The following is an 11,542-nucleotide window of genomic DNA, read 5'->3' on the forward strand; positions in this document are numbered from 1 at the left end:
CATGAAGTCCAAACTGGAAGCTTGGTTTTCTTGATAGGGCCCAAAGAATATGGTACTAAGCATAAAGGATGTAAGCCTTTTTCAGTTCATGGCCTCTCTCATACTTCCCCTCTGGCTGGCTTTATATCCATGACTCCCTTTGGTGCCCTTACTTCTTCCCAGGGACACCTAGGAAAAATCAAGCTCACTAGGAATCAATTATCCATTTGAAAAAAACATTAGAACACTTTTCTACCTGCATTTTGTCTTAATGAATTAGCAATTGGAAAAATGTTACTTAGGATTGTCTGAATAATAACTCCACAAATAAGAATTTTAATTTGCCTAAGAATGGGATTAAAGCCAAAATCAGCATCAGAATATAAAGCTAAGACTTTCCAAGCAATCCCCTTTAATTTTTTTTTTTAACTGAAGAAATTTTAACCATTAAGGCTAAGTGAAAGGTAGCACATCAAATCCATGTGGAAATTCAACTGTTAAGAGTTAGGAAGAATTATTTATTAATGCACTTACATTTGCCCTGAATTTTTATTTCTACATGCACATTACTGCAAATGTTGGTGGCAGGAGGAAGGGGAGACTTTCTTTGTGAAAAATAGGAAGCAATAGCTCAGGCTTAAAAAATTTCTACTGGGGGCCAGCTCCAGGGGCCTAGTGGTTAAGTTCAGTGTGCTCCGCTTCAGCAGCCCAGGTTCGGTTCCCAGGTGTGGGCCTACACCACTGGTCAGTGGCCATGCTGTGGCGGTGACCCACATAAAAAATAGAGGAATATTTGCCACAGATGTCAGCTCAGGGCAAATCTTCCTCATCAAAAAGAGGAGGATTGGTGACGGATGTTAGCTCAGGGTGAGTCTTCCTCAGGGGAAAAAAAGTGCTATTGGAAATTCTATATATTTGAGTTCCTAAGTACGTACTGATAGGGTTATATCCTTCTGCGATTGATTTTTGTGCTGGTCATCAATGAAAAGTTAGACTTATAGATAAAGGACAGGGGATATCTTTTAAAAAATAATTGGCTGTAGAATAAGCTTCTTTTATTTCATTAGCTGTGTCATTTTTTAAGTACAATGCATCAATTCTGAGAGTGAGACAGAAGGTACAGTGGAAACAACTTGGTTCAGCTATCTGAGTGTAGGCTTAGCTATCAATGTGTTTGTTGGTGACAGTTTCTGTTTACTGTAAAAAGAAAATCAATCCATACTGCTGTCTAGGATCTATTTTTACCTCACTCCAAATGCATTAACTGCTGGTATGTATCCTAACAAATGCAGGGAAGTTGATTTTTAAAAAATTATATTTATTTGAAGTTGTAGCAAATTCTTATTAAATTGTCACACTTACTAATATCACCACCACCACCACCACTTCCACCACCACCATCACCACCACCACCACCACCATCAGCAGCATCAGCAGCAGTAGCACCCCTGACTATTTTTGGATACACATAACAGGCATTAGCTATCATATAGGCCAGCATAGTAACTTGGTCCAGCAAAACAAAGTCACTTGAGAATATATGGAACGGGGCTGTTTGGGAAACACATGACTCTGCTTGAGTCACTGCTACTATGATCTATATGCAATAGCTAACTTCATAAGCTATGACCTCCATTCTGGCCCGACCTTATTATGCATTATTCAATAAGCCTATATTCTAAGATTGTGTGGTTATTTCATTGCTCTCCAAGAAGATGATATGAATCTATAAGTGTTAGAAGCTTTTTATCATTTTAATGAGATGCAAAGCCTTAAAGTCACACATGATAGTATCCTTTAGATGAGCTAAAAATCCTTTATATTTTTAATGTTAGATTATTTGTGAGATTTTAAAAGGAAATGCTAAATAGACCACAATGAAAATCATATATATGTTGTCATATATGTTATTGTTATATATGTCATAATTTAGAAAACTGGGTGTTATCTTCTTATACATGAGTTTTCTTTTATTTGAATTTGTTCTTTTCCGGCACTGGCATATTACTGAGCCTCATGTTTGACTTTGTGACCAGTTTCTGGTTAAACCACAATGCAATCATATTGGTGACTCTGGATTTGATCTCATTTAATGCATAAGGTGGCTAAAGATACTAGAATGACTGATTTCACTTCTTTTTTTCCTTATGAGCGTAGCTTAAATATAACATCTAGAATATATTTGTTTATGCATATAAGTGGTGCTACTGAAGTGAATAAATGTTGCCTGGAATTTAATGGTCAATTCAGTGCATGAACTATTACAATAAATTATTCTGCAGAGATGAATGCTTGTTTGACAGAATTGATGAATCAGTCAGTAATTTGTTGTCAGATTGGCATCAGCCAAAACAGGTGACATAAACAGATCCTGGAATGGCTATGCAATTTTAAAATCAAAGATACATATTGCCATTTGATTGCTTTTTGTTGTTGTTGTTGCTGCTACTTTTATTTTGTTGATGATTACTCTCTATCATGAAGACAATAAAGATGTGAATGAATTGAATTACCTATAGTCCTTTTCAGAAACTGTGAATTGATGAAAAATTTTTAAAGAGATCTTTACACGCATCCTGAGGTTGGAATATTTGTGAAAATTCTAATTTACAAAACCTTGAATATCTAAACTGATGGCATCCGGTGTCCCCTATAAATATGAGACAATATTTCCTTTGATTCTCCTGATGGCTTAATGGATTATCATCAAAGACATCCACATATGCTGCTAACCATGGTGTTAGATACTCACAGCACAAATTACCACATGTCCAGCTGCTCAAGACTTGAAAGAAATTGGCAAAATGAAAAGACAGTTAGAGAGCTGGACTAAGAAAACTGGATCTTCACTGAGACTATGGCTATTAGGGCAAAACATAGGGTTTTTTTTAATGGATCCAGTTAATTTGATCATTGAAATTAATTAACAATTTGAAAAGACAATCAGAGACTAGGACTAAGAAAATTTTATCTCTACTGAGGCTGTGTCTATAGGGCAAAATACGATTTTGTTGTATGGATCTAGTTAATTTGACCTATGTATACATCCAAGGTAGATAATGAAGTCCCTTGGTCCCGAGTCCAAATTATCTCACCTGCCTTTCTTCAATGGTTAATATTCCACTATCCATTTCATTTCATGTTTTTAGAGACTCAGGCCACATATAATTATCAACATATTCATAGTTGAACATAATTATATATAGTTGGTATAGTTATTTTTGCAGTGTTATCAGTTGTATTAATTCATCATATGAGTGATTTAGGTTGCTCCGTGATCAATTAAAATAATAATTCAGTAATCAGTCATATTTTGCTTGTTCCTCCCTTACCCCATGCACCCCCTAAAAATATCCAACAAAACAAGACTTTTCTGTGTTTTATTTAGAGAAACCATATGTTAGTTTCAGACAGAGAGAGAGACAGGAAAGAAAGTTGGGAATTCTTGGGTTTAAGGCACCAAAGGAGTTACAAAATGAGCCCATCAACTTACTTTGGTGTGATAATCTGAAAATCTTCTGAAATTACTTCTATAGGATGAAAAACTGCTTTCGGCTTTTCTTTTTCTTTTCTTTTCTTTCTTTCCTTCCTTCCTCCCTTCATCTTTCCTTCTCTTCTTCCTACCTTTCTTCCTTCCTTCCTTCGCTCCTTCCTTTCTACCGATGCAGATAATAGAATAAGCAGTCTTATTGGTTGTACTATTTAAGATGGCTCTCAGTCTTTTCCAATTATATGACTATATATAGTTACCTATAAGCCATCTTAATGTTGATGTATTATGATGTGTAAAATCAGAATTGTAAATATCAGCTTCCATTCTTTATTTCTGTGATACTCTACTGGTTTTGCTGGGGGGGAAATCAGATCAAACAGAAAGGGGGTAAACAGATATTCAGGGGTGCATTTACCTTCTCACTAGCCAATTTAAAAAAAAAGAGAGGAACCATATAGTAGACATTTAAACTTAATACTGAACTGTGTCACTAGTATGATTTGAAACAGAAAAGATTTATTGAAGTAGACAAAACTAACCTTCTACTGCACCGAACTTTTAATTAACTTCTTTAATTGTGCCCAAAGGGTATGCATGATGAGTACCTTTTATAAATTCAAAAAAAGAAATATATAAACCAATATAATTGATGAATATAATTACTGCTGATCAACTAATTTCAGCCTATTATCTTCTTATCTGTCCTAGCTGATTAAAGCAGAGTGTTAGAAACTGCCTCTCTGGAAGTCACATGGTTTTCTCTAACGAGATATAAGACATTTTAGCCTCATACTTGACCTCTCCATGTATTCTTCTCTACCTGAGGAAGTGTAACAACTTGTAAAAAGATACACGGCAAATAGTTTATTAACAGTCACAGTTTATAGTGTGACACTATAGTGACAGGCTTGGCACACAGCCACTGCATGGGGAACACTCAGAGCCCTGTAGCACAGAGGAAACAGCTCTACAACCCTAGCTAATGGCAGTCAAAAACATCATCAATGTTGGACGAGAAATTGTCTCTCCATTGACTAAGCCTCAGTGCTGAAGAGGACTGAATATGTAATGCTACATCAGCAGCAGTGGGGAAAAAAGTATAAAATCTAACCGTCCTCAGAAGTTTGGGTCCTGTCTCTTAGCTATAGTCCACAGTTTTAATGAGAACACTCTCATTAGCTCAGCTTTACCAGACTATTTCAAACATTCATCATCTTATGTGGCTAACAGCATAGCTCATGCAAAATTAGTGGAGAAGGGAATGAGGAGGATTAAAAAGGTCTTGCTGCTTAAGGGAGTAAAAAGCAGGTTGTCCTGAGCTCTTCATCTAGTCCTCTACATTTATTAAGGGCAAAACCATTTTTCTTTCTACTCATAAATGGAACAGATACAGTATCTCTCCCCAGGGCACAGGAGCCACTGGGGAAAGCTAGATTAGGCCTAGAGAACTGATGCAACCTACTGCGGTGCGTTACTTCATGGAGCAGTAAGTTAGCAACACACTTTGACTCCAAATATTTTTTTTAATGTGGTTTGTTACACACACAGAGAAGGAAACTACAGACAAAAAGATTGCCATTGCCAGTTCTGTGTTGTCTGAGCCATAAGCGTTGTGTCAGGATTTTCACAAATGGATATTGTAAGCACAAGTGACATGGCTAAAAGCTTGCTTTTGGGAGGGAGTACTTATGAAGGGAACAAGAAATCACAGGGCTAGAAAGAAACACTTGATTTGTAGAAATGCATTCTTTTTATTCAAATACCAATTAGGCTCCAGCTTCTTGCCACTTTAGTGGTTGCTATCATTTTTCATCTGTAGGATAGCTCTGTCCTGGGCTCCAGGCAGAGAGTATATTGTTCAGCTTGGCCTGTGGTGTCTGGAACGTACTAATTTGTCCTACTACATTTTTAATTTCAGGGTTGATATGTTGGCTTTGCAACTGACTGTCAGAATAATTCATATACATAGTATTAAAAATAAGTGTATGGTGGTTTTATTAATGTACTCTTAAAGAATAATGAAACCTTCAGATCTGCTTTAATGAATTCTGATGAAGTGAAATGCTTAAGAATGATGTTCTCTGTATGTGCTTATTCCTCACTTAAGAAAATAAAAAACCAGCCTAAAGAGGCAAAATTTCCAACAAGAATCTGGGGACCCTCTGTGAATTAATACTCGTATCCCCATATATTGATTCACTATACAAGAAATGGCAATTTCAGATTTCTACTTGTGCTTGGAGCTCATGATAATGGGAATATTTTCTCTCTTTGTTTTTATAAATCCTTCATCTCTTAATTTCCTGCTATCCTACTCATTGGCAACGTGCATATATTTAGAATGTCTAACTGAATGTAGCTTTCTAACGTTGAGAACACTCAGCCACTGTGTTTTAGTATTGCTAAGATACTATAGATGTGACACACTGTTTGTTCATAAAAATCACACTCATAATTAATGCACTTAAATTAATATCAAGAATTATGGGATATATGAGTTAAGCCTATTTTTATTCTTTATTGCATTGGTAATTTTTGCAGGGCAACCATATCCATAAATTAAAATCTCTGTCTGTATGTAAGCATTTTTTTAAAGGAAAAAAAGGCTTTTGTGGTAGGTATATTGATATAATGATAAGTTATATTTCACCATCCCTCTGAAAAACAAGGCATGCTGGGCAATGTTCCATTGCCACACCTCTATCATATTTTAATCTGCACATTTTAATCTTAATTTTGTAGACATTTCATAACCACAGTACCCTCTGAAGCTAAATTCCCATTCAAATGATTGGATAACTAACCACTCCTTGCCCCCTGCCATATGCCACCAAAAACAAGAGAGATCAGAGTTTAGTAACAGTAAGAAAGTAGCTTTTATTTTGTTCTTTAGACACAATTAATTTTTTTGGTTGCTGGGAGGCAGTATTAGCTAGCTTTGTAATCAGCTCTACCTGGGGTCAAAGCCCAGCTCTGTCACTTACTAGCTGCATAAACTTGCATGAGTTAAACTCTCATTTCCTCCCTGTAAATGAAGATAACAATACTTACTTTACAGGGTCATTATACAGAGTGGGAAAATAGAATTGTCTGGCTCAAAGTGGATGTTCCTTTTCTGTTTGATCATTTTTTGCAGAGCTTTATATTTTCCAAACATTTTCACAAACTTGCTTGTTTGATCTTCACAACATCCCAATGAGGTAGTTAGACCAAAAATTATTATTGACAGATTAGGAAACTAAAGCCCATATAAGTAGTCACCAGGAGAACTCTGGCCATCATCTAGATCAGTTCTCTGGCCTGAAGAAAACAAACATTTTTTTTTCAATATATGTGGAAATGCCTATATACTTACACATGAACATCTATTTATATTATTTAGATACATGTTTTCCTCAAAAACTCCTTAAGTTTCAAAAAAGTACAATGTAAGTTCCTTTCATAATGGTCCAACAACTTTAAATGTATGTGAGGTGTTATATATAAAAGACTTTTATTATCAAAGTAAATTCCTGAGGAGAAATCCAAACCAAAGTAAAATGAAATTTCTAAACACCTTTCCTTCTGGGAAAATCTCAAAGCAGTAGATCACCAATACATCAATGTAATGGGGAAATACACAAAACACCCAAATTTAACTATTTTCTTAAATGTAGTATAAAGTTCATTTAGTGTACAACACATACAGTGTAGTATACACTATTTTCTTAGTGTAGCATGAAAAGGGTTGTGAATGCAAAAAAGAAGCTCTATTCTCTAGAACCCTTGGAGTCCCAGACAATTCTGGAGGCTACCAATGCAGCATAAGTAGCTGACAGCCTTAACATCCCCAATGCTACCCACAACTGCTCCCTGGATTATTGCTCAGATTTGATGATCCAGGTGTCCCTAAGGCTATCACTAGACTTCTGCATTAGGGCTTGTCCTTTTTAGGTAATGGTGACTATGGGGACAGGTAGGAATGCACTACAGTGCCAATTCACTGCAGGGGTGTTCTGTAATACCAAGAGGAGGCATCAAAAGAGATGTCAACTGAGAAGGAGGCAGTGTGGCTTTAGACACTGAGGGGAATATGGTAGGGAAACAACATTGTACTGAAATTGATGGAACAGTATGCGGCACTAAAAATGTGCTGCTTTATAGACAATTTTACTAAACTATAATTCAGTGATTAAAGAAAAAGACTGATGCAATCTTTTATTTGCCTAACGCCCCATAGTAATTTCTGTGTCCCTGATTCAGAAGAAAGTCTGGCTTTTGGCTCTCCTCAGACTTGTACCGCTAAAAATTCAAAATGGATTTAGACACATATTCCTAAACACTTTATTCGCACACATTTGCACCTATTTGCTTACTCCAGTCTACCCTGAACCAGAGTCATGATGCAGATGTCAGTGTCTCCACTGGATCACAAGCTCCTGCAAGCACAGGGAAATACTTTTTTTTTTTTTCTCCTGAACTCAGCACACTGTTTTTGTATATCATAGACATTAAGTTTGTAGAATTAAACTAAATTATTATGAGAAAATTTTAAAATGATGGCTCTGCCATGTTGTAATCATTTAATTTTTTGACAGTCAATAGCGTGTTTTCTAGTTTTGAAGAAGTGAAAAGATATAAGGTAATTTAAAATTTTGCCTAAGGTTTTATGGGTCAGTGAAAGTGGGGGTAGGAAAGGAGTGAAAGGCAAACAAAATCTTTGTTGAGATACTTATACATATGGGTTTAGCAAAGAGGAAGAAGCCACCATTAATTATCTATTGTATGTTTTTAATCCCCACAATACCGTGCTATTATCTTTGTTTTTAAATGAGGAATGAGAATTTCAGAAAGGTTAAACACTTACCCAAGGTCACTCAGTTAGTAAACTGTGGTGTCAAGAGTCAAATACATGTGTCTGATTTCAAGGCCATTCTCCATTTCAGTATAACACAAATGTCTATTTCTCCCTCTTCGCAAGCTTTATGTTAAGCTGGGAGACTAACACTATCTAGAAAGAGGTCACTATGTACAAGAGATAGTAAAAGTGCCAAAAGATATGTTTTTACCTTAGAAATAAAATTAGAAGCATTAACTTAGATTCATAGATGCATTGAGGAAGTTAGGAATGGGTGTAAATAGGTGTGTTATCACATGCCTGTAGTTCTAGATAATAGATAAACTAATCCTAGAGGAAAGCTAGAACTTAGAAATTCATATTATATCAATGGAAACCGGAAAAAAAGGTTGCTTCATTAATTTCAGCAGCCATTCTCCAAGAAAAGCATCCTAAGGTCTCTAATGCAGTGTGAACAGGCTCAGGGTGAATGAACACTATCGTTAAATCAAGAAAACATTAAAAATGAGTTTCACAAAGCAATTGTCATAGATTCTAGTATCTTTATTTTGCAACGTAATTTGAAAATTATGATTAATTGTCATTTTTTTGTTTGTTTGTTTTTGGTGAGGAAGATTGGCCCTGAGCTAACACCTGTTGCTAATCTTCCTCTTTTTTTTTTGCTTGAAGAAGAGCGGCCCTGAGCTAACATCTGTGCCCATCTTCCTCTATTTTGTATGTGGGTCGCCACCACTGCATGGCTTGATGAATGGTGTAGGTCCACACCTGGGATCCAAATGCACAAACCCCAGGCTGCTGAAGTGGAGCACTCTGAACTTAACCACTATGCCACTGGGCCAGCCCCCAATTTTCATTTTTTTAAGTAAATCTAATATACTTTGAATGTATACACTTAAAAGTTTGCCAAATTCCTAAGAAAGATTTTACTATATAATGGCGCCCTTTGTTTGCAAAGGAACACATCTGCAATTTCATAATATGCAAATAAGTAAAAAAAATCCCATGTGCACATGTGTTTCATAGCCAGTTTTGAAGGAGGATGTCTCTTTGGTATTCCTAAGAATCTCAAGATATTTTTTGATTTGTGAGAATTTCATAAAGTCCTATGAATGAAATGGGAAAATATTATTGCACCCATTCACAGAAAAGGAATGAGTGACCCATAACTGATTTTGGGCCTCCCTCCTACACTGAATCAATAGAAGATTCCCCAGAACACTGAAGCCTCCAGAATAACTGTCCACAGGGCCAACCATGCTTGATGTGAGTGCTCCCTGTAATAACAACGTCACGTGTTTTTTTCTGATTCCAAGTCCTTTCAGTATTTTATTAATCATAAAACCGTTAAAATTCTCTTCCTTAAACTATTTTTGTATTCATGATGTTAGTGTTAGCAAAAGCTAGAGAGATTTTCTAGTAGAAAAAGTCATCCAAATAAAAATAGTCTAATCACCAAGATGACTTGACAAGCATTATATACAATGCTTGTATCTGTATGTGTATTACCACTGCCTCCTGGAAGAGGCAGTGGATATAGTGAACTCTGTGACAAACTCAAATGCTGCTTCATTTAGAGTGAAATCTCATTTACCTCAGGTAAATGCTTCTTTACTCACAAGTAAATGTTTATTTACTTGTGAGCTATTTTAAGTCTCTGGAAGAGACTTAGTTTTAACGTAGAAAGGAGAGGTCTAGCTCACTTAAAGTTGGCTCTTCCAGGCTCACTATCCATTAAGGGAGTCCAAAAGAGACCACAGTGCTATTTTTGGCGAGAAGAGTTCCATACGTACCTCCCTCCTCTTTGTGTCTACCTGATCCCCTTAAAGTTATTAGGTTCCCGGTCAAGGTGAGGGGAAGTGTCCGTGTCTAATGTATTGATTGCCCTCTAGTGGATGGAGTGTAAAGATTTTTTTTATTAATATGTGATGAACCTAAACACTAATCTTGGAATAGTCAAAAGGCTGCCTCCATATTTTCAAGGGGAAAACTTTGTAGCTACTTTTGTCTTTGCACTCTTATAGCACATCTTTAAATCAATTCATTCCTATACCATACTTCCTAGATTGCTTTCTCTTTTACCCGGTTATTAAAAAACAACAGGTATTTTTACAAGTCGACTATACAAAAGGGACTGTGATTGAATCAATGGGGGGAAAAATGTATAATACATAGTCTCTGGCTTTATAAAGCTGCAATTTATCTTGGATGTGATATGTGCACCTGAAAAAAAGCATAGAATATCTTTCATTGGTATTAAATGCTAAGTGCATCTGTTAGATAAGGAAGGCTGTTGGATTTTAGAAACAAATGATCATCTCACATTTCCATCCCCATGATGTAACCCTGCCAGATCCTAACAGAAGTTTCCCCATAGATAAGAGTGGATCGTTAAAGGGACCATGAGCTGAGGAAAGAACAGAACTGGAGCCTTTACTAGCTCTGAAATCCAGTGATATCTTTTAATTCTAAAGACTTGTTTTAATATAAGATTGTTGAGACTCACTGCACATGAGGTGAGTAGTCATGACTCTGTAGGTCTCTGCAGGTACAGGGTAATTTAGAACTTCTAATATAAAAATATTTAGTTAATAGTTTTTAATATATTTAGCACTAATTAAAGGTTAGAGTGGGTCAGGGTAGGATTGAGTGACAGACTCCATGCACACCAGTTAAATCAGCTAAGTATATTGAAAAAGTTACTCAAATATATTCCTGTGAAAATTCTCCCATTTTTTTCTTCTCCCCCATCCACCCATGATCTAGAAAACCCTCCTTACTCCTATATCCTAGTACTTAGAGTGTTGACTCATTATTAATTGTTTACCTCTCTCTCTCTGCTTCACTAGACCATAAGCTTTTTTTTTTGTATTTCCTCCAATGTTTAGAACAACTACAGGCACAGGGTAGGCCCATAGTACAATAAAAGGTCATTAAATGAAAGAATGAGTGAATAAATGAAAAGAAATGGAAACTTCCAGCACTTGTAGAGATATTATTGGTTATGGGTACCTAATAACATGTCTCAAACTATGATATGTGGAAGACTATTTCATCTTCCTGGCTGTTTATATAATTTGTTTTTGTGACTATTTGTGAACACACAAGTGGATCTACTAAAACTCAGATCGAAATTATACTCTTTATATTAGCAATTGAGAGAGGACCATGTTCTCATCACTTTTTAAAGCGTGCCTAATAGGAACAAAGCCAAATTAAGCTGTCCAGTAAATTAC

This window comes from Ceratotherium simum, chromosome X, assembly GCF_057802395.1.
Source record: "Ceratotherium simum simum isolate JZ-2026a chromosome X, ASM5780239v1, whole genome shotgun sequence".
In the NCBI taxonomy this organism is placed as follows: domain Eukaryota; kingdom Metazoa; phylum Chordata; class Mammalia; order Perissodactyla; family Rhinocerotidae; genus Ceratotherium; species Ceratotherium simum.